The sequence below is a fragment of the Abramis brama genome (assembly GCF_963993115.1).
Source record: "Abramis brama genome assembly, chromosome: 1".
Taxonomy (NCBI): domain Eukaryota; kingdom Metazoa; phylum Chordata; class Actinopteri; order Cypriniformes; family Leuciscidae; genus Abramis; species Abramis brama.
The window spans coordinates 8,673,125-8,692,762 of NC_139963.1; the positions used below are offsets into that span (position 1 = coordinate 8,673,125).

The 19,638-nt window shown below is 37.3% G+C and overlaps 2 long non-coding RNA genes across 2 annotated transcripts; both read left to right on the forward strand.

The window, feature by feature from the left end:
• Nucleotides 1-1,081: 1,081 nt before the first annotated feature.
• Nucleotides 1,082-6,534, forward strand: LOC311083756. The gene is made up of 3 exons (XR_014606356.1): nucleotides 1,082-1,131; nucleotides 2,894-2,950; nucleotides 6,490-6,534. It is a non-coding gene; the product is annotated as an uncharacterized lncRNA (long non-coding RNA).
• Nucleotides 6,535-12,242: 5,708 nt separating this feature from the next.
• Nucleotides 12,243-15,420, forward strand: LOC311083722. The gene is made up of 3 exons (XR_014606347.1): nucleotides 12,243-13,873; nucleotides 14,610-14,769; nucleotides 14,904-15,420. It is a non-coding gene; the product is annotated as an uncharacterized lncRNA (long non-coding RNA).
• The last annotated feature ends 4,218 nt before the right edge of the window (nucleotides 15,421-19,638 follow it).

A 19,638-nucleotide genomic window follows, 5' to 3' on the forward strand; every position in this document is an offset into this window, starting at 1 on the left:
CAGTATCGATCACATCTGGAAGCTTGATCTTTCCCTCGGGTAGCACCTGCAGACAAATCTGAATGACATCCGCTCGTATGTTCTGATCTGCTTTCTCTGGGACTCCACACAACTGCAGGATCCACCTCCTGTGGTTCCCTTCCAGCTCCCGTACGCGGTGCTCGAGCACGTTTTTCTTCATCAGTGCATCTCTCTGTATTAGACACCTTTATCTTTAAATCTTTAACCTCCGAGCAAACGAAGTCAACAGTTTTTTTTTAGTCCTTCTATTTTCATAGCGTTACTGTTGATCAGTTTCTCCATACCGTCCGCCCTGGAGTTAATCAGGTCAGAGAGAGTGGATATAATATCTTATATAATATTATATTATAATAATATTAAAATATTATTAAACATTAAATAATATTAATAATATTAAATATTATAATAATATATAATAATATTATATAATATCTTGGAGTCACAGGCATGGATGGAAAGTCTTCAGCAACAGAGGAAAGTGGTGGAGAAGCAGGGGTGGTATAATCATGACAAATGTCAATCAGTAAATTGCTACCTTCAGGTGATATCATAAGATCGGAGCTAACCATCACTCCATCGGATGCTGCTAAACTTTTAACAGCTTGATCTAACAAGTCTTTCCTTTTCCTTTGGGATTTTGACATTTTTCCCGAATTTACACAGTGCGAATAGTAAGTAGATTAAGATTAAATCAAACTTGATAAGGGTCACTTAACTTAACAAAAAAGAGCAATCTGTTGCAGAGATCGGGAAAGACAACCACTCAGAGCTCCATCTTCAGCCCCTCTACGATTTGACCCATCAGCCACCGCGGCGCTAGAGCCGTGACGTCAAGCCGCGAAGCTCTATTAACCAATCACAGCAGTTTTATTATTATTAATAATTGAATGCCAGGATGATTTAACAAGGTATGCTGGGTGATGATATACATTTTATATATGTATAAATATTAAAATATATAAACTTTGCTGCCAGACTCGCGTGCAAAGCCCGCGAAAACAATAGGTAGCGAGTATAAAAGCGGAAGTCTGGCCAGTCAGAGCCAGCGCGTGCACACATCCCGACTGTCTACTCCCTGCTGAGAGGACTGATAACTTGAGTTTTCTGGAGGTAAGTACTTTAATTATTCGATATACTTCACAAATTATAACTACAATTATTAATGACGTTTAAAAACATGAACTAAGTAAATCATACAATCTATTAACAGAGGCAAACAACCTGTTGCTGTTAAATCATGCGCATGTCTGTCATGTTAACGTTCGGCCCTACTTATTAATGATAATTACAATAAAGTATTTAAAAAACTATGAATATCCTCACAGATGCGAAAGGGAACTGAATTCGTTAAACATAAGTTACTCCTGAAGCGCGGCCACTTCTCAGACAGCGCGTGAACACAGCGCGTGCACACTGCTCAGGCACCCGCAGGCCGAGCGCTCACGGGAAAATACGATATTCTCTTTCAACCTCACAGCGGTTCTCGGCGCGTGTGTGGCAGAAACATTAATATATGTGCCCATTTATCATTATATCTGCCTGAGAAGTTTTCCTTTGTAGCTTAGATTAAATTTTTTTTTTAGATCATTTTGTCCTGTAACGTTAAAATTCAGGGCTTTTCAGAGATACCAAATGTTTGGAGTTTTCATCATGACAACCCCCCCCCCCTATCCCTATCCCTATCCCTATCCCTATCCTGACTGACATTGACTGGATGATTAAATTCAGCACTCTTATAGAAATATGATTTGATCAATTAGATTTTTTTTGTAATAAATTCACATCTTAAGACAACTTTGGGGTTTTAAATAAGAATATGACGTTCATCAGACATGCATCTGTTTTATTCATGTCCACTGTAGAGGACACCGGGACTTGCTTGTCAGGCATTTTAGGAGACGCGTGAATAGGAAAGAAATGCTAAATCAATATTTATGAGCTTTTATAAAAATGTTGTCAATTTATTACTCGTTATAGCTACTTTTTTTCCATTACATGTTTCCCAAAAACACATTACTATTCAAATTAGAGACAATGAAAATATACATATCACATATAATGGAAAACCAAATTTTTGGCCATGTTTACAAATAATGTAAAGACGTGTGTGTGTGTGTGTGTGTGTGTGTGTGTGTGTGTGTGTGTGTGTGTGTGTGTGTGTGTGTGTGTGTGTGTGTGTATATATATATATATATATATATATAAAAAACACCTTAACAAAACTTGTTTTCCCTTATGGGTCTCAGGAGGATATTGGATTAGGTCTTACAATTACAGCAACCTTAGAAACGTGGTGCTGTCTGTCATTAATGTTAATTAAACAACCAAAGTAAACCCCGGTATTCGTATGAACTGCTATACAGCCTAGTAGCATAACAAGAATTTCTCCTTCAATACGCAAAAAAGCTCCAACAGCGTTCATGACTCAGGCCGTTTGTTCTTAGGTTAATTGTGGCCAACACACCACTAAAAGGAAGGAAAACAAGGGAGAAAAACATTATCAATGACTTCACAGAATTCCCAATCAAAAGAAATGAAAACACAATTCCAACAGCTTCCCTTTCACCCTCGCGCTTCCTTTCCGCTGGTAAAAGACGCTCTCCGTGACCAGGCACCATGCGCGCTGACGGCACGTCCAGTTAGGGTGGAACAACCTATGAGAAATGGGACAGGAGGGGAGACAGTGGACACAATGGAGGGAGAGAAACACACACACTTTTTTTTGCATTCCAATATCAATCAGCAGCTGGGTTGTTTTGATTAAGTAATAATAACTCAAAGTTCACTGAAAGTATATATATCTCATTGATGAAAAATTAATTCTGTTCAGTCATGTTTCTTATTTTTCTCCATTTTGCTTTTGTGTCAACAGCAGCTAAATGACCCCCAAAAGCTCTTTTAAGAGCTCTTTCAACCACTAAGCATCTTTGTAAGTATATTTGAGACACTTCAGTTAGTATTTGGGCTTATATTCTTTAAAGCTACATCATCAGCCATGTCTTAACAGCTTGAGATGTTTCCCTTATTTGCACTTTATCTTTGCTGTCCATGTTAATGTTTATTTATCTGCCTTTACCAGTTCAAAATTGTGACTGATTGAAAATTATCTGAAAAGATGAGAAACACGGGCATAATTAATGCAGTTTCTCGTGTTACCATAATATTTTGCTAGTCAATAAATTAAAATCCATATGATCTTTTTTTACCACAATTTGATTAATCAATTCATTTCTTTGACTACTGCACGTCTATAAATACAGACCTAGGTAATATTTGATATTACAGTGGTCAGTCATTCTTATTTTACCCATTTTTCTTGTCTGCAAACTAGAGCTGGGCGTTTTTTATTTTATTTTTTTATTTTTATATATATATATGTATGTATATGTATATATGTATGTGTATATATAAAAACTCTATTCTATCCCCCCCCCCCCATTTAAAACAAAATAACTGCGAACTCTAAATATATTTTAAAAATATATATTTATTGTATTTAATTAAAGTGCATCAACATACAAAATTGCAAAAACCCTTTCTCTAACTGAAAAGTCACTGTGCAGTGTGCAACAAAGATTGTTAAACATCCAAATTATTTATACTGTATTTGGATTTGAGCTAATAAAACAACAATCTTGAGGTAACTCTTAGTTGAATTGAACATGTAAACAGCAGGGTTCCCGCGGGGTCTTAAAGTCTAAAATTCGGAACTTTAAATTTAAGGCCTTAAAACGTCTTAAAAAACGGCCCGATTTTCATCCGCGGTCTTAAATTTAATTTAGTCAGGTCTTAAAAAGGTTTTACCCTCGTTTATTTCCAGAAACGCTGGCCGCAGAAAGTTATTACAAAGTAGCAAAAAAGTATCGAGTCGTAGCCTACAAAGCGGAGCTCTAGTGCAGGGGTTTCCAACACGTCGCTCGCGGCCTGATTGGAGGTCGCTCGCCAAGAGGCCGTTCACATAATCGCGTCTTTTGCGCGCTCAAGTTCGTTCAAATGTAGGCGCGCGGTAAGCGCTGTTTTCCAGCCGCTGTCTGAAAGCTCAGTCAACAGGAAGGGTGGGGGTGCGTGCACCCAAACACTACGGGTGTTTTTCTCTTCTCCGTAAATAAATCCTGTGGCAGAGCTACAGCAAGCGTTTTTCGATGGTGGAAATCCATTAGCTACTAAAACTTCTTTGTCATTGTGGAGACCGCAGGGCATGGTTGCAGCAACGACAGACGCCACGGGAAAATCGGACCGAATTTTACTATTAATAATAAAAGATAAGCTAAAGTGCATTGTAAATGTCAGTAATTTATCTTTTTTGACTCATTCTTTTTATAAAAAAAAGATTTAAAATCTGAAATATGTGAGGTTTATCTTTTTATAAAACCTTTTTTGTCAAACCTTTATTTTAACTTGTACATGTCAGTATATAACATGCAAGACACTTTAAAAATGTTCATTTTTAATGGTATTATTTTAATGTTTATGTAAACAAAAGTGCATATTGATGCTAAATTTATTTGTAGAGATGCACCGATTGATCGGCTGGTGACCGGAATTGGCCGATTTTCACGTGATCAGCCGTGACCGGCGACCGCCGGTCAGTCTGACAAATGCCGATTTTATGCCGGTCAAATGCACTCGGGCGCCGCATGATTAACATCGCGCAACATCAGCATCACACGTGCACACGGTACACACATGTAGAAAACCTCGTGAATTACGTCCGTTCAGACCGCAAGCGCGTATTTTTTTTCGGCGTGCATGTTGATCAATGAGTGCATTCACAACGGGAGCAGGAGCAGCGCGTGAGCGTCAAGCAGGAGCGTCGCGAGCAGTGAAGCGCGTGTTTCGGCGCCGAGTCCATTTGCTGCACTGCTCACGCTCAATTAAAGGGAAAGCACACTTTTGATGGACAAAATATCCTAAATAGGGTTTCACCAAAAAAGTGCCCAAAATGCACAGACTTTGCGTGTTTTAACAAGAACTAGAGTAGGCTATGTCAGAAAATAAAACGAAGACTAATATTTATAGAAAATGTACCCATTTAAACTTGTTTTATTATTCAGTTTGTAGGCTACAAGTGATTGCAATAGGCCTGTTTTTTATTTATATATTATTTTATTGCCATTCCCTGTTTTCATACAGACGTTTAGTTTGTTAAATACATATATAAAAAAATATTGGATATTGAATGTGAAAAGGAAATGGTTCTTCCATAACACTGCACTTTAGATGTGTGTGAACTATGCAAATTGTAAAATGTTCTATTACAGAAAAGATATAAAATAAATATTTGTGTGTGCTGTAAAGTGGTTAGAAAAAATGAAATCGGAATCGGCTAAAATCGGTATCGGCAGGTCAAACTTAATGAAAAATCGGAAATCGGAATCGGCCCAGAAAATTGTAATCGGTGCATCTCTATTTATTTGTTATTTGCTGGTTTTCGACATAAAACTTGGTGAATTGATTTCATTGTGTAGTATTAATACTTTTTGAACAGGATTCTGTGATAACCGTGATCATTTTTGTCACTATAATCATGAAATTAAATGTTCATGCCATTTCATCTCTAGTTATGATCAACTATGATGATCAACTAAAATCAACTAATAATGTGTTTTTTACAGTATAATATGCAAAGTACAATTTTCTATAAAAAATGTATATCTGATTCTGTTCTTTTCTCTGACACGCGTTGTTGGGTGTGGAAGGTTACTAATGTGATTTATCTGTAAATTAAATTAATGCTTTTTCAATTACTGAATTCATTTAAATAAAATGAATTCTTTGATTTGAATATTTTTTTGGCAATGCGTCGTGTAGGTCTTAAATTTAAATCTTTATGGTCTTAAAAGGTCTTAAAAAGTTCTTAAATTTGACTTACTGAAACCTGCAAGAACCCTGAAACAGTAACACCATTCGCCATAAAGTTTGCATCGAGGTGTTGTCTGTTCCTCATCAGATGCCGTAAACCAAACCAACTCCACACGACTGAAGTCGAGGAGCATTTCTTTGTAAAGAGCTGCTCTCTTTCGCCGGCTATTTCTGCCATAAAAAAAATCAAAAAAATCTATTTTTTGAAAATATGAATCGATTTGACCAACCAACTCGATTTTTAAATCAAATCGATTTTTTACCCAGCCCTACTGCAAACAGATAATTGTGCTTGAGGTGAGCAGGGCGAGGCTGAGAGTGAGAGAGCGGAGGCTGGTGAGTGATTGAGTGATTGATAATGAGCAACAGGTGTCACTCATCAGTAATCACACTGGCCTCCAGCTATTCTCTCACAGCCCTCAGCCTCGGCCTGACGCCACAGTCATCCTTTGCTGGAAGATGTTTTTAAGCACATTCTTAGTTTCACTTTAGATTTATTTTATATATTCATATTAGATTAATTTGCAGCATATACACCTCATTCAACATTTTGGACTACTGTAGTGGTTACCTGTAATATACTATTTTTATTGTTTCCTTTTTTAGATTCTCCATCATCCTCCACTGTTTTTTTTCTCTCTCTTCTAACCATCCCTTATTTCAACCAAGGTAAGTTGTCTTTTTTTAAGCATCACTTAAAGGTGTTTGCAGTTGTCTGTAGTTATTTTCTCCTTAGTGTATATGTGCTTGTCATGGAAGCACAAATTAATTTATTATATTAAACAGACCTGCGTTTTAACACAAAAGGTCTTTGGATTTCCACTTCTAAAATGAATGCTTAATTCGTGGTTATTATTATTTTTAATGAAAACAACTCATCAATAAAGATAGTACAATCATGCTAATTTTGCTTACCGTATATCTAACATTAAAGGGATACTTCAGGACTTAGCATTAAGCTTGCCCATATGAGGATGCGATCTCACTCACAGCATGTACACAGTGTACACAGATAGTGTCAGCTATCTTTTGGAAGCTAAGCTAACAGGCTCTTGTTCTGTGGAGAAAGCTGAGTAGTAGAAGAAAGTATTAGGGGTTACCATCCTATTTTTCCCGGACATGTCCGGCCACCGAGATCGTCCAAAATGTCCGGTATTCAGCTTTTTGCTTTCTGCGGTCGGCATCCATTGTTTACATGCACACCTTTTGTTTCAGTCTAACTGAATTCATTCCGATTAGTGAATCTGAATGTAGTGTTTACATGAACGCCAAGTTATTGGTTGATGTGCATTGATAAGGAAATTGATAAACATGATGAATGGCGACTGTAGAACGCAAAAGCTGAATCGAGAATTTCGGCGAAAGAAATTTTGGGCGATCTCGAAATCCTTGTCAGACTCGTTACGGAGACTCGCTAGTAGCTAGCCTTCTTGTGTTTAACTTAGTGATGTGTCGTTCATGAACGATTTGTTCATTTTGAACGAATCTTTAATATGACTCGGGACTACCGAGTTGTCTCGGAGTGATTCGTTCATTTTGTGTTGACTGCGCATGCGCATTACGCAACATCAGGGATGCAAACAGCGCGCTTTTCGGCGCCTCCCGCTTTTTTCACGTCAGTTTGGGTGACAGTCATCTGAAGCCATTCCATAGCTTAATGTGATGGACAGAAGTCTATTTACATCATTAAAGTTTACGGAAACTCATTTTCCCTCCTCTGCGCCTGTCAATCATTCTCCACTCGGTATTCAAACAGCGCGCGCCTCTTCCGGTTACGGCAGGATGCACGGTAAAACTCTCTCCAATATGATATATTCACATTATAATGCTTGATCTGTAGAGAAAAGGCTGTAGATTTGCATAAAATGACTTTATTTTGTTGGAGTTTGTTGCTGTTTTTAAATGACTCGCTACCGTGTGCCTGTCAGATCACACACATCACAAGGACTATGAATCGGCATCAAACGCACAATAACTGGAATTTAAAACTGTGAAGAAACAAATGATCAATAAACTGTTGGACAGATATACACTAGGATTTGTGCGCTCGACATTTCTTCGCTTTGCGCCGTGAACTTTTAAATGCGCACTTGTGCACACTGTGACTCCATGTTGCTTTGAGCACATCATTCTGCACCCGCGATGCGCATAATCGCTTTGTGCGCTCTGTTTTGAAGCGTTTCATGTTTTCATGGTTTTGCGCACTGAAAGATTATTAAAAGCCTATATTTCTTTTTATACCTAGCCTGCTCATTACATTTAAAATAAGCATAATTTAATTGTATATTATTTCTGTGTAGTGTAGGCTATATAAATATATACACTTCTGAATTCTTGACATTAATATATAAATATAAAATGGTGAAATGTATGATTGCCTGATTGAATTTTATAAGAGTACTAATAGTAATGTAGCAACAATGACATCCGGCCAGCTGCTTTTCAAATTAAGTGAATCATGAGGGTGTCGAACACATCTTCTTTGTCCTTAGGAAGACGAGCTCTGGTTATTACTCCCTACGGGGGTAATTCACCAGCGCCGGTGTGGCTGGAATCCCCCCCAGTTCAGCATGAACTCCCAGTGACTTTACAGACTTGTGACATTCCAACGCACACACACAAACACACTCGTGGACTTTGAAACAGACTTTTCCTATATAACAAGCCATTACTAATGCTTTTGATATGTATTTTTATGTGTATAATTTCCATGGCAGATTGAGATGTCTATGTTGCATCACAGAAATCAATTGACACCTAAAATGCCCAGAATTCTACATTTGAAATGCATATCTGTATTCCCATATTCTGTACACGCCATTTCTGGTCTCATTCTATTCGTAGTGATCTCACGGAATTGCATACATGTATGAGATTACAATGAAATGTATTCTTATGGGTATTATCTTTCTGAGAGAGAAAATACGAATTCTATTTCTCACATGATAAAGTCAAAGTAGGCGTTTCCTCACAAACAAAGAAACTTTTTCCCGCCTCAGATCAGAAGGTCCGATTTGCTGTTGTCGAAAAAAGAGGGCGTAAGCAGATTCCCTTTAAAAGTTCTTACTCACCTTCTCTCTCACGCTCTCTCTCTCTCTCACCCTTCTTCCTCTTCTCCTTGCAAGTATATTGATCTTTCAAAAGCTGATTCCAGGTGTCTCTTGAAATTAGGTTTCTGTCTGTAATAATTACCAGCTATCTCTTCTCTCTATATCCTTCTTTCTCTCTTTTATTTAATTTATTCTGATCACGTTATTTCTTATGTTCTTGTTTGTTTAAATGTTTGTTTGTTTGTTTTATTGTTTGCATTTTTACGTACGTTTATATTTGTAGCTCATATAATCTCTCTAGTTTTTACATTTATTAAAATCCATTTATACTTTTAACTGTCTCTGTGTTTGAAAACCCACTTTTATGAAGTCAATTAAATGAAAAGATCTAATTAAGCTACAAGCTCGATGATATAGACTACCTTGAGTAGTTTTTAATTCATAAACTCAAAGTTTGATGTTCGTGGCCAGAAGATAAAACTTTCTTGGAGTTTGTAAATACGGTAATACCCTGGCTGAACTGTGATGAGCTATCTTACATACATTTGCTGGACAAGTGACTGATTGATTAAAAGAGACCAGGCCAGCCAAGAGGTAAATACCGATTATTGATAAAGTAAATGTATATGCGATTTATGAATTATGACCATGAGTTATGATTATTAATATTTCCAAAATTCCCTATATCCTTGAGCTAATTTGCATTAACCCAGAGTCATTTACGTTACAGTAATTTGTTTTTATTTACATGTTTAGATTTTATAAAATTACTGTGCAGATTTTTTTCAAGAATTACTTTTTGCTACTGATTTATACACTCACTAAATTTAATAAAAATACATAGTAATACATTTATGTAATATTTAATGATGTTAACTGTAATCTTACACTGCAAAATGATAACTTATAAAGGATTAAATTCGTCACAATTATGTAAGTATCTGGATATTTGCTGTGGGGCGAGGGCTTCGATAACCTCTCTCTTTTTTGACCGTACATGTTTGTATCCCTGAATACGAATCTAATGTTGTATTTGATGCGAGATACCAGCGGTCACATGACAAAAGAACGAAGGACTCAAACCCGAAGACTCGAAAAAAATGAACTAATCATTTCTGTTTCTGCATAGTGCTATGGGTTTGTGGCTAGAAGAACGAACGACTCGAACCCGAAGACTCGAGAGATGAACTAATCTTTTCTCTTTCCGTTACTGACAGCATAGCCTCTATGGGACTGACAGGAAGAACGAAAGACTCGGACCCGAACTCGAGACTCGAAAGATGAACTAATCGTTTCTGTTTCCGGCCCTGCTGTATCACACACGGCCCAGCAGACAGATCAGAGTCAGACACTGACGAGTCGACAACTGACGTCTCGAGACACGAGAGGAGGAGAACAAACGTGATAAATATGAAGTTGCAAAGGAAAGAACGTCTCGGATCAGGAGTTGAGGTGAACTAACAGTAGTGATGTTACGTTCGTGAACGAATCATTCTTTTTGAACGAATCCTTTAGGTGAACGAATCGTTCTCGTTCACGTAATCCATTGACTCATATTTCTCGTTCACTGAAATGTGAAATCCCTCCCTCCAGCAGTGCGGCGCTATTAGCAGCGCATGCGCAGCTCAGTGAACCGGTGTTTTCAACCCGTCAAAGAATGAACCTCGAGCCAATAGCCTTCGAGTATGAGATGTGACGGAGCATGTGATTTGTTGGATGTAGTGAACGAATACGCCCTTCACTGACTGACCGAGTTGCTTTTGAGTCTGAACCATGAACGAGAGAGATCTTATCATTTGTTGAACTGGTACATGTCGTTCATGAACGAAAATAACCAGTTGTTTGAACGATAATGATGGCGAACCGATAGAGCTAGGTTTGTGTAGTTAGCATGTTTGCATCAAAGAAACAAATTTACACTTTACCATTGTAATGAAAACAGGTTAATAACGCAAGCTAATGGTTAAATATAACAAAGACAAATTAACATCGTCATTTTTTACTTGGTTTGAGCTAAGGGGGGGGGGCACTTGACTGCTTACTTGATTTAAATTTACACTTCTCGTTACTTTTCTTATATTTTGTTTGTGTGTTTTAGTCTTAGTTTTGTGGTATTTTGCACTTTGAACAATTTACTTGACTACTTGTGTTCATTTTGTATTATCAAAAATGAATTCATTACGTTTTATTCATGTCATATGCACTTCTCTAAAAACTAAAACAAACCAAAAAAATATGACAGTATTGGTTAGGTCTCATTTGCGTAACGTCAGCCAATAGCATTTCAGTTCGGGCTGTGAAGGGGCATGTATTTGGTTGGATCTACTGAACGAATATGCCCATCACTGACTGAGATCGCTCTGTTTTGAGTCTGAACGAGAGAGAGATCTCGTTCGTGAACGAATTGAACTAACTGGTACTTTCGTTCGTGAATGAGAGTACTGGGTAGATCGGTCATTTAGCATGTGATTCAATCTCATTCAAAGCGCAGTTATAGGTGTGCACATATAATTGTTTATATTCATATTCAACATACAGAACATCAACGTTTAATATAATCCTAGATTTATGAATGTGTATGTCTGACTAAACAATTAAAATGTTAATTATGCAAGAAAACCTTGGTTTGGTCATCTGAACCACTTATTTAGACTTATGTTATTAATTTAGTAAATAAAATAGTCTTACCTTTAAAAGTCCCGCTGATATGCGTCATCAAAGGATGAGTGAGTTTTCGCTGTGTCACGTGCTGTTTGAAGGAACGCTGAAAAGGCTGCTCACAGACACAGCGCCATCTAGTGGATTTCTTTAGCATTGCACAACTACACCAAACGATAGAGATGGCTCATTCAGGTTGAGTTGAGCTTGATGCATTTTTCAATGAAATATAGTGACTTAAAGTGTGGTCTACCAAATGGTTGAGTAGTACCTTAATTAAAGGGGTGGTAAAACACGATTTCACTTTTCTAACTTTAGTTAGTGTGTAATGTTGCTGTTTGAGCATAAACAACATCTGCAAAGTTACAACTGTAAAAGTTTAAAGCAAAGGGAGATATTTGCTTTTAAAAAATCAATTTCTAAGAACTACAAAAAACGGCCAGTAGGGACTACACGACATTCCTGCGGGCTTGCTGACATCACTAAGCCCAATATTTACATAAACCCCTCCTCCGATGAAGGATTCGCACAACGGCTTGATGGAGCAGCTCCAACTTTAAAAACAGAAACTGTTTACGGGCCACAACCTGTAAGTATGATTTCTTTTTCGTTGTTGTGTTTTCCTGTAATAGTTCGTATTGTTAATTGTGCGTTGTAGCAAGGAAGTAAACGAAGGACAACGTTAATTGTTAATTTGTTAAATGCTAATGTTAATTCATACTTATCCGACAAACACATACAAACTTCTGTTTAATATCACCAGCGCAGCGAACTTGTAATGTTCGTGGTTGTTGTCGTTTATGGGATCAGTGTAAATTATTCTTTGATTATAGCTTTTATGTATTGTTTATCTACATGCTTGTTTATCTACAGGCATGCTAAACATGGTTTGTGTTTGATTTGGCTACTGTTGTAAAGCCAGTGTTTAGTGTTCGTATTGGATTAATAGTTCAGGCGACAGATATTTAGCTACAATCGGTCTAAATATACAAAAGTAACAGTGTCATAGAACGCGGAAATCATCCGACCGTTTTTACGAGGGACAGAGCAGTGTAGAATAATGGTTAAATATGTGAAAAATAATGCGAATTTTTAAAAACGAAGCATGAACACATGTTACAGTGCACCCCACAAACACAATCAAGCCTTCGAAAAAGGCGTTTTACCACCCCTTTAAGGTCTGAATGGAACCTGTTTAGGCTACCCATGAGCATTAATACATAGAAGGAAGTACTTTAAACCAGCCTTTATTAATTATTATTGCAGAGATGGGGTTTGGGGATGGGTCTGTGGGACTGTTTCTGGGGGATGAGTCTGAGGGAACAGGAGAGAAGGGGTAAGGAGAATGCAGAAGACAAAAGGTAGGTAAAATAAAAAGTGAACGCCCAGAAACAGTCCCAAACCCCATCTCTGCAATAATAATTAATAAAGGCTGGTTTAAAGTACTACTTCCTTTATGTATAATCCCCAATGGGATTCTTCAGGGCTTTTTTTCTTTTTTTTTCTTTACTCAGGACATATTGAGGATACACAATCAGTTGAGTTTGCTTCTGCTGCAATTTGTCCTAGGTTGACCCCCATTTTGGCTTAAAATGACTGGATTATAATGTTTTTTAGCTTCGAATGTTTATAGCTGTGTCTGAAACCGTTCACTCATTCACTAATCCCTGTATAATAGTGTATGGCGTTTGAGTGCACTATATCTGCAAGGAGTGAATGAAAATAAGTCAGTGAATTCGGACGCTGACGTTTACACTGCGCGCCGGAGAGTCAGTTCACTAACACTGCATTCAAATCTTACAGGTTTACCCATATATCCAAAATACTGTTACACAACATGCGTTATCTTTCACAACAATTTAAGTTCTAAAACTGACCATGTTTTACTCGTTAACCTATTAAACCAAATTATGTACAACCAAATCTGCAGAACCATAGAGTAAAAGAGTTTTACTTCCTTCTAACATGTTCAAACTAATATATTGTTGTGGTGTTCCCCTCTTTAGCATCATCCCACACTGGCTTCAGTGAAGGGTGGTACTGACTTTTTTTTTTTTTTATGCTTTTTCTTTTTTATAGCTTGGATACGCAAAATTCTTGCAAACCAAGAAATGATGAAAGAACAGATGGGAACATTGGTTAAATTGGTCTACGACCTAAAAAAATGATCAACTACAGAAGACAGCCCAACATTAAACACAGACTGTTTTCCACTGTCAAGTCTTCAGCAGCTTCAGGTCATTGAGGGGCGGCTGCAGCAGGAAGACTACAAGACAGCTGTGGTAAGAGTTCATATTTCAGTAGAACAATTTAACTCATCAATTAACTGTGTCAGTGTTTTCATCTTTTGTTCATTGTTCATGGTACAGAAGTCAACCACATGTTAAAGTCATATCTGTACTGGCTGGGCCGGTTCGACATGGAATGGTTAAGCAACAAGAAAGGTTTGGCTTGGTGAAGAAGCGGCAACTGTACTCACTCTAACTGATTTACTGAAGTCAGAATGTGGATGGTCATAGTTAGCACTAACCAATGAGATTGATGGTTGTGAATAAGTTCCTCCTACTGCTGAAGGAACTGAAATGAATGTAAATTAGCTAATGATTTACTCACCCTCAAGTCATCCTAGGTGTATATGACATTATTCTTTCAGACAAATACAATCAGTTATATTAAAAAAATGTCCTGGCTCTTCCAAGCTTTATAATGGCAGTGAATGGCTGTATATTTTCCAAGGCCTGTCTGCTGGAAGCTCTTTATTTTTCTTATACTAATGCATCGCTTCGCTTCAAAGAGCCTTTATTAACCCCCCAGAGCTGTGTGGAGCACTTTTATGATGGATGGACGCACTTTTATGCTCTTCTAAACAGAAACGGCTATTCTTCTATCCTTTTATAGGCTAAATAATTTCAAATGAACTGTTATATTGACCGGTAAAAGCCCACCCCGTTTTTGAACATTATAATCAAGTGTGATGTTTGCTTGCTCCTTTATTTGTGCATGTATTTATTTTTCCAGATAAACACGTTAGCCTTGAGGGGAGGCACAACAGTAAAGGAAAGTGTGTGGCGGATTCTGAGCTTCCTTCTATCAAACGACATGACCCGGCAAATGACCTGGAGGGGAATCAGTGGAAAAGCGGCATTCAAAGACGCCTCTCTGAAAACTGTAATTAATGGTGTGGCTTTCTGAAATTAACTACTGTGTTTTATTTGTGTTTGGTGTCAGCTAAAAAACAATTCCCTATAAATGTTAGATTTTATAATAAATAATAATAATTTGCTTATTTACTGTTGGTCATTGTCGCTGCAGTCAGAAGAAACCGTTTGACTTCCACTGCAACAGACCAGGAAGTAGAAAACTGGATAAAGAGATGCTGCAGCTTTCCGCAGACAGGGATGGAGGCCGTCGGGCAAGACAAACACATGGACTGTTTCCTGGTTCTGGCACTCGCCTGTTCAACGGACTGCCCTTTTGCCTTGCTCTGTTTCTGAACTATAGATCTGATTCTCCACTTGTTTTATTAAAGTCTCCTGGTTCTGAGTGACACTTGCTTGACCTTGTTCATAATATGTATGTAGACCTTGGTCTAATGTTTTCTTTGGACTGGTTTCTGGCAGTCCTCCCCTTCTGGACCTCTGCCTGTTTAATTGTATATATTTATATAATGTATTTATTATATTTATTGTTTCCTGTTTTTGATTTTTATTTATAAATATTTGTTTTCTTTGGACTACCTTCTGGTTTCTGGCAGTCCTCCCCTTCTGGACCCCGCCTGTTTTATTTTATATTTGTTATATTTATATAATATGTATTTATAATATGTATTGTTTCCTGTTTTTGATTACTATTTATAAATTTAAATGTATTCATGAAATATTTATATTTATTAAATCACTTTTGACTGATTATTTGAGTATTTTCTTTATTATATGATAATTAGATCTGGCCCAGATGTGGCCCATGCCATTTCTGAGATGTGGCCCACGTCTGGCCCGGTTGTGGCTGACTTCACACTCAGGTTGAGTCGTCGCCGTCATGCGGTTTGTGGGCCAGAAGAATTTGGAAGATGTGGGCCACAACTGGGCCAGATGTCATTTGCTACTGTTCCGATGAATGCACCATGAAACATGAAGATACTGATGAACAAAGAGGTTTGTGTCCATTTTTGATTCTTCACTTTTGGTTGCAATATTTACTAAATGTGTCAAAAATAATCAGTCTAATTTTCGGCCGATCATTTTTTACATGTGTTGTGTCATCTGACACTCCAGGAATGCAAAACTGACCAGGTTTAGGGTCAGGGTTCGGGTTAGGCACTTAGTTGTGATGGGTAAGGACAATTCAATGAATTGTGTTAATGAATGTCCTAATAGATGTATGTGTATGTGTGTGTGTGTGTGTGTGAGATACAGACAGAACTGGCTGGCCAGAGAGAGACACATCTATGTCAGAGAGAAGTGGAGACTGAGCAACACTCAGGGATGTTTTATATTAAAAAACTTCATAAAATAAAACACAACTTCAACATTTATTATGTGAAAAAGTCAGTGACGTGCTCACACACACACACACACACACTGAATTCTAAATTGTTCATATTCTGATGTTCATTAATTGTCCTACTTACATTTTTTTTTTTGTTTTTTTTTTGTACTGTTTATTTGACAGGGACAGCGCACAATTTAAACAATTGCACCAGAGTTAGCTAACAGCTAATTTGCATCTGTTCCTGGACAGGTCGACAAAACAATTGTAATTGCAATATATATATTTTTTAAAACCATATGAAACAAACACAATACTGTGTACATTTCTAAAAACTTGATAAATGTATTTTATTTACAGTTTTTTTGGTAACACTATTGTACAGTGTCATTGTTACATGTTACATGCATTTACTGTAATAATATACACTCGAATGTATATTTCCTGAAGAAAATGTGAGTGGTGCTTGCAGTGGCACATGGGCACATGCTAACACAATTAACAATTAAGTTAGTTAATTAGTTAACCGCGATTGACATTGAGATGTTTTTTTTTTCCATTGCATAATTTCATGATAATTTCTCCATCCCCCGTTAATACCCCGTTACCCATACTTCATTATTTAATTAAGTAGATACATTATTTAAAGATCGTGGATAAATGTTAGGCTACTTCATGTATACTTGCCACATACCGAATTATTTCCAATTCCTCAAAACGTTGTTGCACAATTTTTCCCCGTTGCTTTTATGGACTCTATATGGGCTTCTCCCTTGACTCTACGTCCCCCCGATTGCCTCATAGACGTCTATGCTCATAAAATATTGCCTGCGAGCTTCTCCTCCTGTCCATACGGTAATTTTTTACTGTGCGACAGAGAGTCGCGTGGCTATGACGCAATCATTAGCCTACTTTTACAAAAACTGCTTCTACAGGGCCATAACATAAGCTACAAGGTAATGGAGCATTTTATACATTGTCGTGTTTCTTTAGAAATAAATAATGGACAAATGGAGTCTTTATTTATATTAAAAATGTCCTGGCTCTTCCAAGCTTTATAATGGCAGTGAATGGCTGTATATTTTCCAAGGCCTGTCTGCTGGAAGCTCTTTATTTTTCTTACACTAACGCATCGCTTCGCTTCAAAGAGCCTTCATTAACCCCCCAGAGCTGTGTGGAGCACTTTTATGATGGATGGACGCACTTTTATGCTCTTCTAAACAGAAACGGCTATTCTACTATCCTTTTATAGGCTAAATAACTTCAAATGAACTGTTATATTGACCGGTAAAAGCCCACCCTGTTTTTGAACATTATAATCAAGTGTGATGTTTGCTTGTTCCTTTATTTGTGCATGTATTTATTTTTCCAGATAAACACGTTAGCCTTGAGGGGAGGCACAACAGTAAAGGAAAGTGTGTGGCGGATTCTGAGCTTCCTTCTATCAAACGACATGACCCGGCAAATGACCTGGAGGGAAATCAGTGGAAAAGCGGCATTCAAAGACACCTCTCTGAAAACTGTAATTAATGGTGTGGCTTTCTGAAATTAACTACTGTGTTTTATTTGTGTTTGGTGTCAGCTAAAAAACGATTCCCTATAAATGTTAGATTTTATAATAAATAATAATAATTAGCTTATTTACTGTTGGTCATTGTCGCTGCAGTCAGAAGAAACCGTTTGACTTCCACTGCAACAGACCAGGAAGTAGAAAACTGGATAAAGAGATGCTGCAGCTTTCCGCAGACAGGGATGGAGGCCGTCGGGCAAGACAAACACATGGACTGTTTCCTGGTTCTGGCACTCGCCTGTTCAACGGACTGCCCTTTTGCCTTGCTCTGTTTCTGAACTATAGATCTGATTCTGCACTTGTTTATTAAAGTCTCCTGGTTCTGAGTGAAACTTGCTTGACCTTGTTCATAATATGTATGTAGACCTTGGTCTAATGTTTTCTTTGGACTGGTTTCTGGCAGTCCTCCCCTTCTGGACCTCTGCCTGTTTAATTGTATATATTTATATAATGTATTTATTATATTTATTGTTTCCTGTTTTTGATTTTTATTTATAAATATGTTTTCTTTGGATTACCTTCTGGTTTCTGGCAGTCCTCCCCTTCTGGACCCCGCCTGTTTTATTTTATATTTGTCATATTTATATAATATGTATTTATAATATGTATTGTTTCCTGTTTTTGATTACTATTTATAAATTTAAATGTATTCATGAAATATTTATATTTATTAAATCACTTTTGACTGATTATTTGAGTATTTTCTTTATTATATGATAATTAGATCTGGCCCAGATGTGGCCCATGCCATTTCTGAGATGTGGCCCACGTCTGGCCCGGTTGTGGCTGACTTCACACTCAGGTTGAGTCGTCGCCGTCATGCGGTGTGTGGGCCAGAAGAATTTGGAAGATGTGGGCCACAACTGGGCCAGATGTCATTTGCTATTGTTCTGATGAATGCACCATGAAACATGAAGATACTGATGAACAAAGAGGTTTGTGTCCATTTTTGATTCTTCACTTTTGGTTGCAATATTTACTAAATGTGTCAAAAATAATCAGTCTAATTTTCGGCCGATCATTTTTTACATGTGTTGTGTCATCTGACACTCCAGGAATGCAAAACTGACCAGGTTTAGGGTCAGGGTTCGGGTTAGGCACTTAGTTGTGATGGGTAAGGACAATTCAATGAATTGTGTTAATGAATGTCCTAATAGATGTATGTGTGTGTGTGTGTGTGTGTGAGAGATACAGACAGAACTGGCTGGCCAGAGAGAGACACATCTATGTCAGAGAGAAGTGGAGACTGAGCAACACTCAGGGATGTTTTATATTAAAAAACTTCATAAAATAAAACACAACTTCAACATTTATTATGTGAAAAAGTCAGTGACGTGCTCACACACACACACACACACTGAATTCTAAATTGTTCATATTCTGATGTTCATTAATTGTCCTACTTACATTTATTTTTTTTTATTTTTTTTGTACTGTTTATTTGACAGGGACAGCGCACAATTTAAACAATTGCACCAGAGTTAGCTAACAGCTAATTTGCATCTGTTCCTGGACAGGTCGACAAAACAATTGTAATTGCAATATATATATTTTTTAAAACCATATGAAACAAACACAATACTGTGTACATTTCTAAAAACTTGATAAATGTATTTTATTTACAGTTTTTTTGGTAACACTATTGTACAGTGTCATTGTTACATGTTACATGCATTTACTGTAATAATATACACTCGAATGTATATTTCCTGAAGAAAATGTGAGTGGTGCTTGCAGTGGCACATGGGCACATGCTAACACAATTAACAATTAACAATGTTGTGATTCCATGATATACCACGATCTAGTATTTTTTACCATTTTTCTAACATGATTTACCACAAATTATCACATTATAGTGTAGTGTGGTTAAAATCAATATGATTTATACTAGAGAAAAATGAAGTGTAATTGAGGAAATAAAATGAAGTGTAATTGAGGAAATGTCCACTAGGGGAAGCCAAAGGCTGCAGGCAGTCGCTGACACGC